The sequence below is a fragment of the Ovis canadensis genome, chromosome 13 (genome assembly GCF_042477335.2).
Source record: "Ovis canadensis isolate MfBH-ARS-UI-01 breed Bighorn chromosome 13, ARS-UI_OviCan_v2, whole genome shotgun sequence".
NCBI classification, from domain to species: Eukaryota; Metazoa; Chordata; class Mammalia; order Artiodactyla; family Bovidae; genus Ovis; species Ovis canadensis.
The window spans coordinates 78,205,735-78,226,928 of record NC_091257.1 but is presented as its reverse complement, the minus strand read 5'-3'; the positions used below and the strand labels follow the sequence as shown (position 1 = coordinate 78,226,928).

Here is a 21,194-nt window from a genome sequence, read left to right as displayed (position 1 = left end):
GATTTTGTTGTTTGGCAGGTGGTAGTAAACGATTTTGGTGATCGCTGCTTCCAGGTTGTTTATCTGCGGTAAAGGAGTCATCGTTTACAGAGTATGGAGAGGGAGGAGGGCTGCAGGATGTTGCAGGGTGAGATAACCATGGATTGCTCAGTTCCGTTATTCAGATATTTACGGATCTTGTGGTATGCATTGGTCACCTTGCTGGGTGCTCCCACAGCTGATATGAGCACACAGACACCGTCTCTTTCCAGACATCTCCCTTTATCTCATTTCCTCTCTCGAAAAGACAATGGGGCCCATGACGCAGAAACATGTTTCTATTACTCCTCATCCAGTTTAGAGCCCATTTTTTTCTCTGCTCTTGTAGCAGATAGCTCTGCACTTGATGATTTTGGGAGAGACTGTTAAGGAAGCATTGAAATAGAGCCTGGCACATAGAGAGTACTGAAGATTATGATTTTGTTGTAACTACCTGCCTTCTACCACTTTCTGGGCAGGAAGCAAGTGAATACCTCCTATGTAGATAAACCCACTCCCTGTACATGCTGTGAGTGTTGGTTAAGTTGCTTCCTTCACTTTAGTTGCCTGTAAAATGGAGAGAAGCAGCTCTGCCTCCCCGAGCTCCTGCTCCCCCTGTGCCCCTGCTCTCTTCTTTCCCCTAGTGCATTATATACAAGACCCAATTAGGCGACCATTAAGGGAAAATTTGTATCCCACAGCATTCCTCGTCTTTATCTCTGGAAGAGCATTCCAGAACCCACTTGGCATTTCTACCTTCTCACACTTAGAGGTTGATAGGCTAGACTTAAGCAAAGGAGGGTGGAAGGGCCATGTGGATGAGGCTCACCTTGACAGAGCTCTCCTTGGCACTTTTGGTGACAATCTCCCTGAGCATCATTCGGGACAAAATCATGGCAGTGTTGACATTTTTAGGATCTGGAGGAAGGTAGCTTCCAGGCACAGGGGATTTATTTTGGTTAAAGTAGGCCTAGAGAGAGAACAAGAGAAACATCCCTGTTATTGTGTGAGACTGCCGTTGATTTCAGGGTCTTCAAAGGCCTGTCTGTGACGCTGAGGAGTGAGGTGGCCCCATGTGAACCCCACAGTGGACGAGCATGAAGACAAAGCACAGTTGACCTCCCTGCCCCCTTGTTGCGGGACTGTAGGGGAGTCGTGGGAGAGAGGAGCCCCTTACAGAGGAGGAAGCGCTGCCGTCTCCAGCCGATTAGCCCTGAAACTGCTCCTTGGTCCCCCAGACCTCCGATTTCCCGAGAGAGGCTACATGTCTTCATTTTCCAGGGAATTCCTCCATTTAAATGTTGCCTCAGTAATAAGTGTGTGTGTATGCATGTTTGTGCCTAACTCACAGTTCTCCCAACCTTACAATGACTGTCTTGTCAAGCACACTCAAGGCTGATCTTATCTATGGAATTCTGGCCTCCTTTGAATGATTCCTCTTGCTTTCGTATACATTGTGCCCTCTAATCAAATGCAAACTGCACACGGCAGGAAGTTTGACAAGTCTAGAGAAGTATGAAGAAGGGAAAAGAGATTTTGAGTGGATATCACTAATATTTCACCTTATTTTCTTTCTCTGCCTGTACATAATATCACTTGTATTTTGCTTAAAAAATTAACCGTACCTTCATACTTTGTAAACATTTCTAGTAATCTCATAGTTAGCTTAGTTATTTCCTTCTAGTTCATTTCCAGTTTTTTTCCCTCCTTGTCATTAATACTTGTATTTCTTTGTGCTTAAATATATCTGTACTTGGGACATTTGTACAGATGGATTCCCATGAGTAGAGTAAGTGGGCCCAAAACCTTGCCTCTCTTCAGTACTCCTCATGGCCTAGTTTTCCATTCCCTGGGTGGCTGAAAGGGTGGGTGGGAGAGTCTGCACTTTTTCTTTCCTTAAATATAGTCTGTTGAATGTCTAACCACTGCTGGGAACATCCTACTGGTCAAGAAAAAGTTGTCATCATTGGGTATGCATCTCAGGCCCTGTGCATTAGAAGTAAATGGAAGGGAAAGCATGGCTGGCCCCTGTAGCAGGCACTCAGCTATTATGGTAGAAGCCTGGAGATTGCCCCAGGGTGAAGGTCTGGGGATTCGAGAAGGGAGGAAGACTGTTTTGTCATGATTTGGAGTTTATTTGGTGAGTTCAGGGATGTCTCCAGCCCTCTCACAGATCCCATTCATAAGCACAAAGAACACTTACACAGTAGAGGATTGAAAGACCCTCTGCAGAAATCCTGGAACTTCTAACTTGGTAGTTGAACAAGCCAGTAGCTGCAGTGAGAGGAAAAGAGAGCATTTGGAGACACGCGCAGTCCCCTGGAGACTGTGCCCTGGACGCCTCCCTCTCCCTTGGTCCCAGGCAGAAACCTGCTGCCTCCCTAGCTTTTCCACGTGTGTCTAGGAGGAGACTACGGAGAGGAAGGTGATGTGAGAACACAACTGAAAGAGTCTCGCTGCCCAGGCCCCATGTTTCGCCTGTTCTGGGTCCTGGGAAATGTCGACAGCTTCCTGCCTGGACTGTCTTGGCAACTGCCATCCTACTGCGTCCTGTTATCTTGGTCTCCTGGATGTTAGGAGACATGGGAGGGAATTGCTGCTTACCAGCTTCCTTGGTGTGAGGGTGCTCCTTGCTCAAACTCCACACTGTGTGGAGCTGGGGAGCTGGGACTGGGGAGCCACCAGAGACTCCAGAGGGGCTCTGTGTCCTGTTGTGTCCTGGAGAGTGAGTCACTGTGGTTCAGCGAAGCTGCTAAGTTGCCCCATTTTCAGCCTGGGTGCTTGGGGATGCAGCTTACAGCTCCATCCTTTCCTATCACCTATAGGATCCCAAAGGAGCCTGGGCCACCTCCCTCCACTGACCTGGGCAGCCCTGCTGGGAGGGTGGGGGTCTGGTGTTTGTACTCACAGTTCTTGCATTCGTTGACATCACTGAGCTCAATGCCACATGATTTGGATCGTTCAATCTGTTAAAGGGCTCATCTGTTAGCTTTGCCAAGGGAGTGCAGCAGTCCTGTCCTCCTGTCCCCTTCCGTCTGTCCTCCTCTTCTCCCTGTCCTATTTCCTGGTTTCCTTTTTGCCAGAACTCATCCTCCCCTACTCCTTCCCCAACCTGGAACATTATCCTATCCTGCTACTGGGGTATTTTGGGCTGGGGGTAGGGGAGGGGATGCTAATGTAGAAACGGGACTCTTGAGGCCTGATGTCCCTTTAGTACCAGACTATCTGAGGTAAGGGCCTCTTCCTGTGTCCCCCAGCAACATAGACCTCCGAGGCAGTGCCCTCCCCTGTCCCACGACTTACATTCTCGTTCATAGTTACTGTCAGCAATTGAGAAATGGTATCATCCAAGGGCAGAGGCAGAGGCAAAACACCTGTGACCCTGGGGAAGGTACATGCGGAGAACATGTGTCAACACATGCATACCTGTGTGACCCTTAACATTTGCCCAAACATCCATTGATGAACCAATGGCAGTGATGTCCTGCTATTTAATTTGTGCCCTAAGCTCTTTCACCTTCAGTTTTAGTCACTAAGGAAGATGGAAGAATACCTAAGAAAACTACCAAAGCCAGAGAGATGACCCAGCAGTCTCACATGGAGGAATTTATCCTTCAGATACCACGACAGTGGTAAACAGACTTGTCTGGGACATTATTCACCGGTTGAATACAAAAGTTAGTAGCTGGAAAAAAACCCGACGATTCCTTGATAAAGCTCTCTTAAGTAAGTGATATTGTATCTTCATAATGGAGTACTAGACAGCCATAAAATATGAAGAAGCTATTTATATTCTGATGTGACCAATTCCAAGCAATTTTTAAAAATATCAACAGAGGCCAGAAAAGTGTAGATAATAAACCAGCCCATTTCTGTGTGTGTATACACATGCACGTTTGTTGCATATGCAGATAATGTCTCTGAAAGCCAGTGGAAAAATTGGGTCCATCGATTGCTTCCAGGAAGGATAATTAGCCGGTGTGTATGGGTGGGAGGGAGACTTGTACTGTATGGCTTTTTGAATCATTTGAATTCTGATCTAGGTGAATGGATTGCTTATGCAGGAAAATAGAACTGAGTACAAAAGTATGCTTAGCAAAGAGAACACAGGCAGAGTGAGAGAAGGCTATGCTCAGACCCAGTGGGCCATTTGCAAGCAGAGGTCCTTCTCTGGGCCTCCCTTATTGATGGTTCAAACCACTGGTTTGGCTGAGCTGGTCTCTAAGTGTGGTACCAGCAAGGATATCCTGACATACAGGCCACTTGATCCAGAAAATGAGAAAAAATGGTCTCACGTACACCTCTGCTATCTGCAGGTTGACGTTCTCGACTTCGATGTTCTTCCCCTGGACTAGGAGGCTAACACATTGCGTGTTGTTGGTAGAAATTCCAATTTGCAGAGTTACATCTGCATGCACTTGAAATCCCAGTATGCTGACTACAGGTCCTGCTAGGCTGTGGAGAACAAGATGCAGGTGAACCCAGGTCCCATTGCAAGATGTCACTCAGCAAAGCAGTAGGCACTGTGGGAATCACCAGATTATTTGAGTGAGGGTAAGTTTGGTGCTTTCCAATAAGTATGCCCTATGGTTGGCCAATCTCCTGTGCATAGAATTCAGAGCTTGGCTCAAAGGAGGTATTTAATAAACATTGTCAAAATCACCCTCGTAACCAGTCTTCAAGGGTCTTTTTTTGTTGGGTGGCACCAGGCTGACTTGTAACAAGATGCGCATTACAAGTTCACTTTTGTGCCAGCACTCCCAGCTGTCTGTTGTGTGGGTGACAACGGACAGGAAAAACCCACCATTTACCAGAGCCTGGTCAGATATTTTGGAGAAGATAGGTGGTTCTCCCTGACACTATTAACTGTAGTGGTCACAGATAAGGACTCTGGAAGCTGAACACCTGGGCTCAAATCCTATCACTGCCATCATTTGGTTGAGGGACTTTGAGCAAGGTTTATAACTGGTTTTGCTAGTTTAAACTGGTTTTCTAGTCTAGAAACAGGACTGCTTTCCTGATAAGGTTGTCAAGAGGCTTCATGAGTTCAGAGTGCCTCAGTTAAGGGCCTGGCTGGAGCTCAATCAGTGATAGTTATCAGGGATATGAATGTATTAGTCCAAGAAATCTCCTTCCCAGTGTGGATTCCCTTGCCCCTCTCACATCTTCCTGGGTGCCCTGGGCCTCCTCTGTTAACCTGTCCTTCCCCCAAATGTTGACATCTACTGAAGACAGGGATGCCTGCCTTTAGTCTTCCCTCTGCCCAACACGGCGTCTGGTACAGAGCAGCAGTTATTAACTACCCTTTAGGTGGATGAGTGAATGTGTGTATGCATGCGTGTTTAAACCTCTAGTTTCCTGAGGGCATTTTAATCATCTCTGTTTCCCCTCAACTTCCTAGCACAGTGTTTGTAGAGTGAGCTGACTCTCCTTGGAGAGTCAAGATTATTTGGAAGGCATATTTCCCCTAAGACCAGGGTACATGTTGATATGAAATTCTCCATGGTTTCTGTCTTCATTGCTCATCTATCAGATTATGCAGATTTCACATGGAGATCCGGATTTCTGGCTTTTTTTTAGTACTGTTGGAGCGTGGGGCTCCGTGGTGTTACGTTGCCACCTTGCTCCTCGGGGCAGGAGGACAGAGGCAGCTGGGCCTGGGGCCCCTTTCGCTCCATCCTCAACCATCCTGCCTTACTCTTTGTTGTCTCTGCTTGGCTCTTGGACACTAGATCTTAAGTCACTAGTCCAGGCTGTCCCAGTTGACTGATTTGGAAATAGGCTCACCCATTTCCACCTATGAAGGCAGTAGTCACGGCGTGGACAAGGATCCCGTTGCCTGTCATGGTTGACGTCATGTTCTCCACAGTCACTTTTTCAACCTCTAATCTGTAAAGTTACAGCATCAAGTATAAGTGTCGGTCCTGGCTCAAGGAATCAGTCTGGGTAACAAGAGAAACACTTTTGAAGCAGGCAGTTAACAACCTACCCACCCATCTATCTCTGGGACTCCCCAGCCCCCTTACCCACTTAGTTCTTTCTTTCCTCCTTCCTTTTTTTTTTTTTAATTTTAAAAACAATACAATAGCTCTGGCTCTTGGGGGCAGTTCCACAGACATCACTGCCGCTCTCAAGAAAAAGGTGGCCCAGTTCTTTAAGGTCAACAAATCTTGATCATATTTCCCCCTGAAAGGATAGCCTTTCAGCACCGAGTTAAAATATTGCTTCATGAAAACGTGGTTGCTCTTTTCCATGGGATCATTGGGAGCTGAACATGAGTTTCTCCAAACAGTAGCTTTCATCTTGTGCTAGACATTAGGGTCAAGGAAGCACTTACCCTAACAAGAGATCTGCCAAGTCGATATTTCCCAGCAGGCCTGTGAGCGCACTGTCGATGTCTTTTGGCACCACACTGTTCAGTATGCCGTCAGTGGTTTCTTTGAGTTTGTCTCCAGTCAAGAGACCAGTGCTGTCGACAAGTGGCAGACTGCCCAGAGCCTCCTGGCCGAGGTCACTGACAGCACTAGTGGCTTCTGAGAGCAGTGACTGGGGGTGCTTTGGGGGCTTGTTGCTGCTCCCCTTTCCCAGAATACCACCAAGGCCACCACCTCCAAGGATATTGAGGGGTGCCGTTCCTTTGCCCAGGATACCACCAAGGCCACCACCGAGGCCACCACCTCCAAGGATATCGAGGGATGAACTAAGATCTAACACAGACAGCAGGTCAGAGTTGGACACTGTGGATATCACTTCTCCCAACACACCGGCCAGGTTTATCTCCTCGCACTTCAGCATGTTCTCTATCTTCGGGGTCAGGGTGGCATTCAGATCTGAAAAGGGTTGAGAGACATTATCCTGCTGCTAGCTGCCCAGCCGGCTCAGCCAGAGGAAGCTTTCCAGCTGGAGAGCCAGCACCATTGAGTTGTGGGACCCATAGGCACTGAATATCATGCCTCCCTGAAATATCAATCCCTGCCACTGCCAACCACAAGGACAGCCTGGTGTTCCAGAAACATACCTGTCCCCTCTTAGGAGTTAGCCTCTACTAGCACCTACCTGCAGAGAAGGCAATGGCAGCCCACTCCAGTACTCTTGCCTGGAAAATCCCATGGGCGGAGGAGCCTGGTAGGCTGCAGTCCATGGGGTTGCTAAGAGTCGGACACGACTGAGCGGCTTCACTTTCAGTTTTCACTTTCATGCATTGGAGAAGGAAATGGAAACCCACTCCATTGTTCTTGCCTGGAGAATCCCAGGGACAGGGAGCCTGGTGGGCTGCCGTCTATGGGGTTGCACAGAGTCGGACACGACTGAAGTGACTTAGCAGCAGCAACAGCAGTACCGCCTACCTGAGACCAACGTGGTATTGAGTATGTTACTCTAAAGCAATTTGAGCATGGCATGAAAGGACCTAGTTTAGCTTTTGAGCCTAGTAGCCCAGAGTATATACATATAGTCTAGATTCTGCCCCTTGAAGGTCAAGTGGCCTGGGGCAGGCTCTTCTTTTTTCTGAGGCCCAGTTTTGCCTCAGGGGTGTCTTGTCCAGGGATATATGATGGAACCTGCAGCATGATTCCCTGGGGGCAGGCCAAGTGAGTGAAGGCAATGGCACCCCACTCCAGTACTCTCGCCTGGAAAATCCCATGGATGGAGGAGCCTGGTGGGCTGCAGTCCATGGGGTTGCTGAGAGTTGGACACGACTCAGTGACTTCACTTTCACTTTTCACTTTCATGCATTGGAGAAGGAAATGGCAACTCACTCCAGTGTTTTTGCCTGGAGAATTCCAGGGATGGGGGAGCCTGGTGGGCTGCTGTCTATGGGATCGCACAGGGTCGGACACGACTGAAGTGCTTAGCAGCAGCAGTAGCAGCAGCAGCAGGGCAGGAGGTGGCTAGGGAGGTAATGGAGCTAACTGATCTAGATCTCCTGTTCTCTATCTGTGTGGTTCTGCTCCTCACACCAGTCAGAATGGCCAGCATGTAGACTTTTACATTTAATAATAAATGCTGGAGAGGGTGTAGAGAAAAGGGAATCCTACTCCACTCTTGGTGGGAATGTAAATTGATGCAGCCACTGTGGAGAGCAGTATGGAGTTTCTTTAAGAATCTAAAAATAGAGTTACCATTTCACTCATCAGATCTACTCCTGAGTGTATATCCAGAAAAGACAGAAACACTAATTTAAAAAGATACATGCTGGGACTTCCCTCGTGGATGCTGAGACTTCCCTTGTGGTCCAGTTGCTAAGACTCCCCACTCCCAATGCAGGGGGCCCAGGTTTGATCCTTGGTTGGGGAACTAAATCCCACATGCTGCATCTAAAGATTCTGCATGGTGCAATGAAGATTGAAGATCCTGTGTGCCACAGCTAAGGCCTGGCACACCAAATAAATAAGAAATAGAAATTAAAACAAGCAAGCAAACGAAAAACCAAAGAGACACATGCACCCCAATGTTCACAGCAGCAATGTAAGTAACCCTAATGTCCATTGACAGATGAGTAAAGAAGATGTGGTACACACACACACACACACACACACACAATGGAATCTCAGCCATAAAAGAGAATGAAATAATGCCACTCACAGCAACACAGATGGACCTAGAGGTTATCAGACTAACTGAAGTAAGACAAATGCATGATATCACTTATGTGTGAAATCTAAAAAAATGATACATGAACATATTTAACATTTACGAACAAGAACTGGACTCACAGGCTTAGAAAACAAACTTATGGTTACCAAGTGGGTGGGGGAAAGGATAAACAACATGGATTTGTTGTATACAACAGGGAACTATATTTAATATCTTATGAAAGTGAAAGTCACTCAATTGTGTCCAACTCTTCGTGACCGCATGGACTATACAGTCCATGGAATTCTCCAGGCCAGAATACTGGAGTGGGTAGCTGTTTCCTTCTCTGGGGGATCTTTCCAATCCAGGGATTGAACCCAGGTCTCCTACATTGCGGGCAGATTCTTTACCATCTGAGCCACCAGGGAAGCCAGTATTTTATGAGAAACCATAATAGAAAAGAATATGAAAAAAAAATATGTAAGAAACTGAATCATTTTTCTGTACACCTGAAACACTGTATCGACTATACTGCAATTTTTTTTTTTTAAAAGATCGGCTAGCTGAGTGAATCATGGAGGATTCAATGGGTACAATACTGCAGCGAAAATGAGCGGACCAGAATTTCTCATTACAGGACAAATGAACTGCCTCAGAAACGTTTAAGTTTGAGTGACAGTGCAAGCAGGTCACCTTTAGAAAACTTTGTAGCATTTAGGGCAAATATTTATCTTGAGGAGTATCCACATGCCATAAAATATAAAGAAATGGCAGGAGGAAAATAATCAGGCCAGAGGCCTTCTCAGGAGAGGAGATGGAGGGTAGAGCAGTGCAACCCCAGTAGGAGCCTGGGGGTCTTCAGTCCTATGGCCCGTTTTATTCCTCAGTCTCAGTGGCGGGTACAAGGGTGTTGCTGTTGTTTAGTCACTAAGTCTTCTCTGACTCTTTTGAGGCCCCATGGAATGTAACCCTGGCAGGCTTCTCTGTCCATGGGATTTCCAACTCAAGAATGCTGGAGTGGGTTGCTCTTTCCTTCCCCAGGGGATCTTCCTGACCCAGGAATCAAACCCACATCTCCTGCATTGGCTGGCGGCTTCTTTACTACTGAGCTACCAGGGAAGCCCCCACAAGGGTGTTAATTTTATATTCACATCGTTTAAGGTTTTTATTTTTTATGTCTGACAGTGAAATTAACAGCCTCTACTACCAAGTCACTGTTTGATGGGTTACAACTATCACATGTACCACTGTCTGAACTTCCCTCCGGCCCGCAGCGGTACTGCTGCACCAGAGTGTCTGTGAGTGGGGTTCCAGGCAGCTGTTTTGGTAATAAGCTCCAAAGGTGATACTGCTATCACCTCTTATTTCAGAACCACCTGTCCAGAAGGTGTAACTAGCCTTTGGGCTTGGAGATGAAAAGCATGTGTGAAGGGGTAGAAAGTCAAAGCTGTGCAGGTAAAATGAATCTTACTTACAGTCACTGAGTTTGCTGCTAGACACAAGGTATTTGGCCACGGGTGGACATCTGGCTCCTGAGGTGCCAGCTGCACGTCTCGGAGGTGGAGAGCCTTTTCTGATTGAGGAAATTCTGGGGACTTGTGGGTCAGGTACACTGATCGGGAAATGAATGGGAAGCCCAGAGGTTGTTTTGCAAGGAGGGGCTCCCAGCTGTGAAGGTGTGGTCGGTAGATCAAGCGCTCCTGCCTGGATGGCTAGCATGATGGCCAAGGCCCACAGGGTCAGCATCTTGTGGCCGATATCTGCAAAGGAGGGCCTCATCAGACACCACATTCCCAGTGGACCACAGGGCTGCCAGCATGTTTGTCTTGGTTGTGCACATGCCAGGGTCCTAGCTCTTGTAGGAAGGTGCCACTCACGTTGTCAATATTCTAATCGGTATACCATATTCGAGGGACGGCGTTTCAGCCCATGACAGTCAATATCTTGAGGAAGGGCCCCTTTTTCTACAGCCTCTTTAACTTTGCGCAGAGGTGTCTATGGGCTGGTGGGAACCCTTTGAGTACAGGCCATGCCCTGCCCAGATCTTAACTGTACGGTCCCACATTCTACCAGTCTTCCGGATTCAACTAGCCTGGGTGATCTGAGTCACCAACTGGGGAACTCAAGTGTTTTGAATGATCGAGCTGCGAGTGTTGTCACTCCCGTGGTAGTCAAGGTCTCTCCTTGTTTTCAGGCAGCCAATGTATAGCAGTGTCCTTGTTGATGTGAGCTTATCACGTGCCAGTCCCTCTGTGGAGTGTGAATGGATGTCAGTTGCTCTAAACTCCTCACGGTGCTGAGATGGAAGGCCTGTGTTCTCATTTTTTTACTTGGTGAAACTTGTGTTTACAGAGTGGCCAGTATGCTCACCTTTACCCACTGTCTACCCCCAGCTGGTAGTTTTGCCTGATCAGGACTAAACCACCCTTGGCACCCTCCACTCATTGGTCATTGGGCTATCCTAGCATGTTAGCTCAGTGTATCAAGGCCAGAGTCATCTCCCTATGAGTGAGACCATCTCCGGGCTTCTCTGACTTTTTAAAGCCCATTCCCTTGTTCTGGGAGAGCCGCTGATTTTGTCCGATGGTGGCACTGGTCAGTGCACACTATGATATTGGTGGCACCATAATGTAGTAAGCTCACCTGTGTGTGTATTGAATGACTGAGTTAACCTATTCATCCACTTCTTGGGGCCCTCCTGTGGGCAGGGCACTGGATGCTCCTGCTGACCATTGGCTGTGGGGCGTCTTCCTCTTGGCTGAGATTGAGCAGCCTTAGTGACTGTGAATGTATAAGCTGCGTAAATCTCCACTCTACTTCTTGGGATGTGTCCATAGGTATTTCCTTAATGAGTATTGGTTCATGTTCATACTGGTCAGTTGTGTTAAGCCCTTCATCTGCAACAATTCTCCCAGCGAATCCAGCACTAGACAATATTATTATCATCTTCTGCAGCAGAGGAGCCTCGGTGCTAATGAGAAGGCAGTGTCTAGACCCAGGCAGGAGAGCCCTGTTTGACTCTGAGCTCAGCTGTGTGACCCAGTGGAGATTACGTCCCTCCCCTGCTGGTCAGATTCCTCTGTCCCCAGGATTCTCTTGTCTTTTCCTTTGCTCATGTTTTGGGTAACGTGGGGGTTTGTGCCTTGGGGCATTTCCCCTCAGTGAAGCAAGTAGACTCTGAGCTCCTCTCTGTTTGGATTTCCTAAGCAGTCAAGTTTTGTAAAATTGGGCTTGTTGACTTTCGCCATGTGCCCGTATTGCCCAAGTCAAGCTGCCTGTTATTTACTGACACCATAGGAAGAACTGCTATTACAGAAATGTTGGGGAGGGCATACGGGAATCCACTGACAATCCTTCGCATTGAATAAGTTTGGCTTTTGAAAAAACTCACCTCTTCATTATTTTTTCATTTTATCCTCATCAGTGAGGAATTAGAACATGTAAGTGTCTTGTGAGGGAAAAATAATAAAATTCTGTGCCTGTGACTGGGTCGATGGCAGTATTGTTAGACATTGTCTTGAGAGGAGCCTGTTGATAATTCTAGTAATAAATCTCCCATTTTTTAAAAAAGCAGTTGCCTAACAGGCCCCTGTTAATACCTACTGTGCTAGGCAGAGTGCTGTACGTTTTAGCAGGGAAGTGGTATGGCTAAAGAGATTCAAAACACAGAACCCAAGTTATCTACCCTTTGACAAGCTGTCCTATGCTTGTTTCCATCCCGGAGTTTTGACCTTTTCTCTTGCATAGTGTTTATTGAGAGTTCTTACCTTGTCCGGTGCCAATCAGTCAGTGTTGGTGGGCACAAGTTTTCAGGAGGTGCCTTACTCCTGCTTCTGCCTCTGATCTGTCAGAAGAAAAGCTCCATCCCATTTTTATAGCCCAGTGTCTCTTGGAAAAGTCTTTGGACATGTAGGGACACAATCCAAGCCTCCTGATAAGGGTGATGTGATACAGGCTGACTTCCAAGATCAGCACCTGCTAATGGTTTTGATGTCTGTCAGTGTCTTTCTGAGATGTTCAGGGTTTTTGGAATTCTTTTGGAGAGAGCTGGCAGGCCAAGAAACTGTTCCCTTCTTTTTAATCTTCACAGGCCTGTTATCTTTAAAATTTTTTTTACATTTAATTATCTTTTTTTGTCTGGGCTTTTCTCTGGTTGTAGCAAGTGGAAGCTACTCTTTAGTTGCAGTACATGGGATGCTCATTGCAGAGCAGGGGCCCTAGGGAGCTTGAGGGTTTGATCCCTGGTCCTGGAAGGTATCACATGCCTCGGCACAACCCCGCCCGTGGGCCACAGCTACTGAGCCGCCACTCTAGAGCCTGTGTGCACCTCAACAAGAGAAGCCCCCGCAATGAGAAGGCTGTGCGGCACAACTAGAGAGTAACCCCTGCTTACCACAACTATTGAAAGCCCGCATGCAGCAATGAAGACCCAGCACAACCAATAAATAAATAAAAATTTTTTTAATTAAAAAAAAAAGAGTCTGGGTTAAGAATTCAGTTCAAAGGAATTTGACAGTCCCTCTCTCTTGGGTTTAAGCAGCTCTCCAGCCACATGAAATTCCCCTGCACTCATCCAGTATTGGCTGCCTCTTACGTGCCCCTCACTGGGCAGTCTTTGCCCCTGTAATATGCTTATTATCTGCTGCTTCATGATAAAGGGCTCTGAGTCCAACTGAGCTGGGTAGTAACATCATGGTGAGCCTCACCTGGAGATTCTCTGAATATATTTGCCTCTCTAGGCCTCTCTGCTGTCTACCATAAAGGACCTGTGTGCTCATTCATTCCTATATTGCCACAAATATATATTGTACCAGGCACTGTTCCTGGGGGCTTCCCTGGTGGCTCAGACAGTAAAGAGTCCGTCTGCAATGCGGGAGACATGGGTTCGATCCCTGGGTCAGGAAGATCCTGGAGAAGGGAATGGCTGCCCATTCCAGTATTCTTGCCTGGAGAATCCCATGGTCAGAGGAGCCTGGAAGGCTGCTACAGTCCATGGGGTTGCAAAGAATCAAACACGACTGAGCGACTAACACATATACACTGTTCCTGGAGGCGGTAGAAGGGTGTACAGCTCACAGGGTCCCAGCCCTAATGGAGCTGATGGTCCAAGTGAGAGAGACCTACCCACAGATGAGTGGATGATCATGGATCAGGGTCTGAAGCAAATGAAGCTGGTTCTGGAAGCTAGTGGGATTGTGTTGGGTGGAGCATCTAGAAGGTTCTCTGGGAGTCTTCAGGGCAGGTGTGGGCCTGGCCCTGCCCTCTTTTCCTAGTGGAGAAGACAGGCTGTCCCTGCGGGCATGATTATCACCTGGGGGTGGGGTTCATTGTTAAAAGTTCTAATTCTTGGATCCTCCCTTCCCTAAGTCTTAAATACTTTAATAAGTCAGGGTTGAGGTGAAGAAATTTGCTTAAAAAGCCTCCACAATGGTCCAGGCAAGTGGCCCAGGTTTGAGAACCACTGGTCTAGCCCATTCCATGCCCTTGTTTGTTTGTTTGTTTGTTTTGCAGATGAGAACACTGAGTTCTAGAGAGGAGGTTATGTATGTGCCTCAGGACACCAAGAAGTACAGCTGATTTAGGATCTGAACTCAAATCTTCTTGCTATTAATAGATATCAAATCTCCCCCCAAACCCACTGTTACTTTCTGCTGTGAGCCAGGGAGATGGGGTTGTCAGTGAGTTCTTTCCTATCCCTGAAGTACAGTGTGAAGCTCTCAGTGACCCTTGGCATGAGTACATGCCTGCGTTCATTCAGTGGGTATCACTGAGTACTTTCTCTTTGCCCTGTACTGCGGTAGGCTGTAGGGACTAGGCAGTGGGCCAGACCCACAGGTTCTCCTTCACGGAGCTCACACCTTAGTTGGGGACACTGTTAATAGGTTGAATTCTGATAGTGATACTAAAAAAATAAAGATAGAGAGAGGGAGTGAGTTCTGTTTGGACAGGGTGCCAGGTGATGAGTGACATTTTATCCCTGTTGGGGGAAATATGAGGGATCCAGGCCTGCAGAGGTCTGGGGCTTGGAAAAGTACAAAGAATCTGACATGGATAAGAACTTGACTAGTTCAAGAGGTGGGAGGAAAGATGCTTGGCTGAAGGTAGAGAAAACTGCCCTGGGAGACAAGTATAAGTTTTATTCCTGCTCTGGACACCAGTGAAGGGAAACAAATAGGAGCCTCGGCCCCAAGGCATGCTCGGTGCTACACTGAGCTAGAACTGCTTTTTCAGGGGGACTTCAAGCATGGTCATAACATGATTTTCTCAGCTCCCTTTCCTTTCCCTAATTACCCCAGGAATGAGGCTTGAAGGGTGTCAGGAGCCTGCTATAGAGCTCATCTGTATTCAGGATTTTTCAGTCTCTAGCGGCAGCAGCAGCAGCAGCCCAGACTTCTTCTCACTTATGATCTCATTTAATGGCTCCCTCAATTATAAAGCCTACCCCATGGGTGTCAGGCTTTTTCTGTATTTTAGAGAAGCCCCAGTCATCTGTTAGGTTCCTAGCACTCCATGTGCTAGGCATGACACCATGATCACGCCATGGTGTTCCCACAGCTCTACAATGTAAGAGTGGGGGAGAGGGTGTGATTTGGACTCATGGGGTGGTTAGTGTCTTAAATGGGGAGTGGGAGCTGGGGTGGGGATTGGGCTGGGTCCTTGCCTTCAGGCAGGCTCAGCATTTTGCTGCAGGCCCCCTCCAACCTCACTGTTCTCATACTGTGAACCTCAGCTCCAGTTCCGGTTGCCAAATGTCCCGTTTTCATCTTTGCTGAAATGTCGATGCCTAGAACAAATGACAGCTGACCTTTTCTCAGAGGGCAGAAGGTGTACCTGATGATAGCAGAAGACAAAGCTGACTGTCCTGGCTCTTATTTTCCTTGGACCTTTGAGAGAAATGGAATCACCTTTTACGTGAAAATCTGTGACATCTGTTGGTGGGTGTGAACTTTGATTTCAGCGTTTCCAGTGATTCTTTGGAGCCAAAGAATGAACCCAACTCCATGTTCTGGAAGGGGCATATCCGGAAGGCAACCTCTGATGGGGCCTTCTGGTCTTTGTCTCTCTCTCCTTGAACTTTAGGAGATGTGGCAGTCTTTGAATTCTGCTAATCCAGGATCCATGGGAGGTGTTTCACTCAGAGGTGGTTTATCAGGCGGGACACAAGGATGTGGTTGTTCTCAAGCTCTCAGTGATTTGATCTGCTGACTCTTGAAGGGTAGGGCCCTTTCAAGTCTGGCTGAGACTTAGCCCCACAGGAGGCTGGGCAAGTGCCAGCCCTTGATGGCTTCTATATGAAGATGTCACAATGAACCAGGTAAACTTGGGGGCGTCCTGTTTCCAGTTGTCTCTCTCTCTCTAAATTCATTTTTATAAGAATTATTTTTTCTGGGGTTTTCATTTATGACACTGGATTTAATGTTTTTTAGACCCCAGTTCTGATGCGAATGCTGTAACCTCCGTCTGTTTTCTCTGCTGGATCCTAGAAGTCAGCTACTAGAGGAGAGAAGAGGGGTAGCATGACTGTAAGGGGGACTATACTGGCAAATGTCACCTTTGATTCTTGGTATGTTGTCTTTTCATTACTCCTCCGTTATAAACATTTCCAGGGATTTCCCTGGTGGTCCAGTGTTAAGAAGCCACCTTCCGATGGTCAGAAAACTGAGATCCCACATGCCTCGGGACAACTGAGCCTGTGCATTACAAGAGAAGTCCGTGGATGCCACAATGAAGACCCAGTGCAGCCAAAAATAAATTAATAAAACAATTAAAAAAATCAAACATTACCAATTTTCCTTTTGCTTTCATTGTCCCTTGAGTTACTTAGAGGTTTGTAGTCTAATTTAGAATCATCCTCATGTCTCCTAATGTATTGATATGTTATTGATTTTTAATTAATGATATTGTGGCTATGTATTTAAACTTTTTGCATTCATTGAGTATTGTTTTATGTTTACAGCATGTGGTCTGTCTTGATGAAGAACTCATGAGCTCTTTGGCTATGTGTGAGCCAAGATGATGTAAGCCAACCACCTGTTATGTTGCCTACTAATCACAATTTAAAACTGAACAGAATATAAAAGGAAAATACCCCAAAGCTCTGAGAGTAAATCGTAATAGGTAAGGGAAGGAGGTAAAAAGTTTCAGGCATAAACTTCCTTTTTTCCCTTAGGTTTTCTTCTTTGATTCCTGGGAAGCCCCTGTGCTGGAAGTGTGCAGCACACGGAAGTACAAAATCTCCATAAGATTTCCTCTATATTCTGGCTGAAAGTGACAGTTGCTCAGTCGTGTTTGACTCTTTGCGACCCCATGGACTGTACTGTCCATAGAATTCTCCAGGCAAGAATACTAGAGTGGGTTGCCATTTCCTTCTTTAGGGGATCTTCCCAACCCAGGGATCGAACCTGGTCTCCCACATTGCAGACAGATTCTTAACTGTCTGAGCCACCAGGGAAGCCAAGTCATATGAAAGTGAAAGGCTTAGTCACTCAGTCGTGTCCGACTCTTTGTGGCCCCATGGATTGTAGCCATCAGGCTCCTCAGTCCATGGGATTCTCCAGGCAAGAATACTGAAGTGGGTAGCCATTCCCTTCTCCATTATTCTGGCTAGAGTACTGGATAAATGGGCTTCATTTGAGCTCATGAGATAATAGAAAATAGGTATATTGGTCTCTGCCTCCAGTTCCTGGCACAGAGCTCCTAAAACCCTTGTAAATTCCTAAGTGATGAGTGCAATAAGAACATCTTTTGTTCTAATGAAGTGACAGATGGTGGCTCCTGGATGGTTTCTGGATAGGAGTTGGCCACCAGAAAGACCAAGCCATGATTAGAAGGTTGGAAATTTCAGCCTCACCTTCCATTCTCTAGAGAAGGGAGATGGGCTGGAAATGGAGTTAATGATCAGTCATGCCAAACTGAGGAACCTCCTATACAATCCCAGAAGTACAGGATTTGGAGAGCTTCTAGGCTGGTGAACAGATTTACATTGGGAGGGTGATGCACCCCAGATCCATAGGAACAGAAGCTCCTGGGCTTGGGACCATCCCAGACTTTGCCCTGCATCTCTTCATCTGGCTGTTCATCTGTGTCCTTTATCATAGCCTTTTGTAAACTGAGTTTATAAACTGAGTTACTTTAAATTCTGTGAGGTGTGCTAACAGGTTAATCAAACCTAAGGAAGGTGGTCATGGGAACCTTCAGTTTGTCGCTGGTTGGTCAGAAGCACAGGTAACAGCTTGGGGATGCAACCAGCGTCTGAAGGACATTAAACTGTGGGCATGTGTAAGTGTGATTAAAAAGAAACATTTGAAAGATTAGGAAATATGTATGTATGGCTATAGGGGCTATCTTAATTTCAAACCAGTGTAAATTTTAGAACAAGATATTGTATCAGGGATCAAGAGAGACATTATATAATAATAGAAGAGTCAGTTTACCTAGAAGCCATAGTAATCCTAAACATGTCTACATCTAACAACAGATCTTCAAAATACATGAAGGAAAATCTGATGGAAATGAAAAGAGAAATAGAGAGACCCACAGTTACATTTGGAGATTTCTTTGATTAACCAACAGGTTAACCAATGATTAACAACACTCTTCTTTCAGTTGATAGAAAAAGTACACAGAAAATCAAACACATAGAGAAGCTGAGCAACACTTCCAACTAGTTTGAACCAACTGATGTACAGGACAGTCTACCCAGCAACAGTAGAATGTAATGTTTTCAAGATTGTATGAAGCATTCACCGACAGACTATATTCTGGTCCATAAAACAAGCTTAAAAAAAGTCAAAGTGTATTCTTTGATTACTGTTGTTGTTCAGTTGCTAAGTCGTGTCCGACTGTTTGTGGCCCCGTGGACTGCAGCATGCCAGGCTGCCTTGTCCTTCACTTTCTACCAGAGTTTGCTCAAACTCATGTCCATTGAGTAGGTGATGCCATCCAATCATCTCATCCTCTGTCACCCCCTTCTCCTCCTGCCCTCAGTCTTTCCCAGCATCAAGGTCTTCTCCAAAGGGTTGGCTCTTTGAAATAGGTGGCCACAAGAAACTTTCTAAGAAATAGACATGCTTGATTGCATGTAGTGCCCCTTTACCAAAATCACATATATACTGTCCTTCCCCCCTACCCTCTTTGGAACAGTCTCTCAGAGTTATCTGAGGTGCTGTCTCCTGGGCTGCAGTTCTCATATTGCCCCAAATAAAACTTAACTTGCAACTCTCGTGTTGTGCATTTGTTTTTAAGTCAACAATAGGATATAAGGTGAAGATACAAACATCAGTTGCATTTGTATATTGACAATTAAGAGCTGTATATTAAAATGAAGACTATATTTTACAGTAGCACAAAAAATAAGCTACTTAGGTATAAATCCCTCAAAACCTGTTCCTGAACAGTCTTTGTGTCAAAAACTACAGAGTTGATGAAATAAATCAAAGCAGACCTAAAAAAAAAATGGAGAGACACGTGTTCATGGGTTGGAAGGTGCAATATTGTTAAGAAATGCATTCCTTAAATTCCAGTAGACTTTTTCTTAGAAATTGACAGTCTGATTCTATCATTAATATTGAAAACCCAAAGCACTAGAATAACCAGCACAATTCTGAAAAAGAACAACAAAGTTTTATTTGGCAAAAGAATGAAAAACGGGGCCACGTGGGGTGGGGGTGGGCACAGATTGGGAGAGAATCTGAAGTTGGGCTTGTGTCCAGGACATGTAAAGAACTCTCAAAATTCAGCAGGCGAAAACAACCCTGTGATGTTCTCTCCAGGATCTCGCCATTAAATTTTTAAAAAGATTTTATTTGTGTTTAATTGGAGGATAATTGCTTTACACTGTTGTGTTGGTTACTGCCATGTAATAATGTAAATCAGTCATAACTATATGTATCCCCTCCCTCTTAAGTCTCCCTCCCTTCCACCCCCATCCCACTCCTCTAGGTCATCACAGAGCACAGGGCTATTACAGCAACTTCCCACTAGTTATCTATTCTGGCCTCCATCGAATAACTCCTCTTCCTATCATATGCATTGATATAAGATGCAAATAGCACATGGCAGGAAATTTGAAAGTTCAGAGAAATATGAAGAAGGGAAAAGAGTCTGAGTGACAGCATTTGTATTTCTTCTTTTTTTTGCATACCGAATATAATTTTTATTTTGCTCTTGAAAAATTAGCAGTACCATCAAAAGCATTTTTTTGTATATCGTTACAATTTTTGAAAACTTTCTAATGATCTCATGAGTGCGTATGCTAAGTTGCTTCAGTCGTGTTTGATTTGTTGTGACCCCTTAGACTGTAGCCCGCCAGGCTCCTCTGTTCATAGGATTCTCCAGGCCAGAATACTGGGAGTGGGTTGCCATGCCTTCCTCCAGGGGATCTTCCAAATGCAGGGATTGAATCCAAGTCTCCTGTATTGCAAACAGATTCTTTACCACTGAGCCACTGGGGAAACCCCTAATGATCTCATACTTGGCTCAAATATTTCCTTTTAATTCTTTTCTTTTTTTTTTCCTTCTGCTTCAGTAGTATCTGTATTTCATTGTGTGTTTTAATATATCAATTCTTAGGGTAATTAGGACAGATGGATTCTCAGAAGTGGGCCCCAAACCTTGCCTCTCTTCAGCACTCCTCATGGCCTAGGTTTGCATTCCCTGGGTGGTTGAGATGGGTGGGTGGATGAGTCAGCACTTTCTGTTTTCTTATGTATTGTCTGTTGAGTGCCTGGACATGTGCTGGGCATGTCCTACTGGTCAGGAAATGGTTATCATTGTCATAATGCCTCACAGGGATTGTACATTAGACTTGATGGAAATGAATACATCATCGACCCCTGGTAGGCTTTTAGGTGTTATGGTTGAAGTCTGGGAGATTCGCTCCATGGTGCCAGTGCCATGCCTTGGTATAGTTGGCACTCAGCATTGAGTGACCTTCACTACAGTGGGGGATCTGAGGGAGAGGGTGTGGGGTCCCTTTGGACAAGGTGTTCAGGGACGGCCTCCATGTCAAGTGACATTGTTGTATCAGAAATGTGTGACATGAAGTATCCAAACATGCAGAGATTTGGGAGAGAAGTAATGAGTGCAGGATGAAAGTACGCTCCGTCTTAAGTGGGCAAGAGCATGAATGCAGGCCTGGGGGACTTTAAACATGCTGGTTACATGATTTGCTCATCCCCCTTTCCTTTCCCTAATTGCCCCAGAATGAGGCTGGAGGGCCTCCCAGGTGGCGCTAGTGGTAAAGAATCCACCTGCCAATGCAAGAGACCTAAGAGACGTGGGTTTGATTCGTGGGTTGGGAAGATCCCCTGGAGGAGGGCCTGGCAACCCACTCCAGTATTCTTGTCTGGAGAATCCCGTGGACAGAGGAGCCTGGTGGTGGCAAAGAGTCAGACACAACTGAGTGACTTAGCATGCAGGAATGAGGCTTAAAGGGTGTCAGGAGCCTGCGGTAGTGCTCATCTGTATTCAGGATTTTCTAGTCTCTAGCAGCAGCAGCAGCAGCAGCAGCAGCAGCCCAGACTTCTTCTCACTTATTACCTCATTTAATGGCTCCCTCAATTCTAAAGCCTATCCTGTGGGTGTCAGGCTTTTTCAATATT

At 46.1% G+C, this 21,194-nt stretch overlaps 1 long non-coding RNA gene across 1 annotated transcript; it reads left to right on the top strand.

Annotated features, from left to right (window-relative positions):
- The first annotated feature begins 14,711 nt into the window (after window positions 1-14,711).
- On the top strand, window positions 14,712-16,371 carry LOC138417152 (uncharacterized). Its single transcript, XR_011248002.1, has 2 exons — window positions 14,712-15,907; window positions 16,020-16,371. It is a non-coding gene; the product is annotated as an uncharacterized lncRNA (long non-coding RNA).
- The last annotated feature ends 4,823 nt before the right edge of the window (window positions 16,372-21,194 follow it).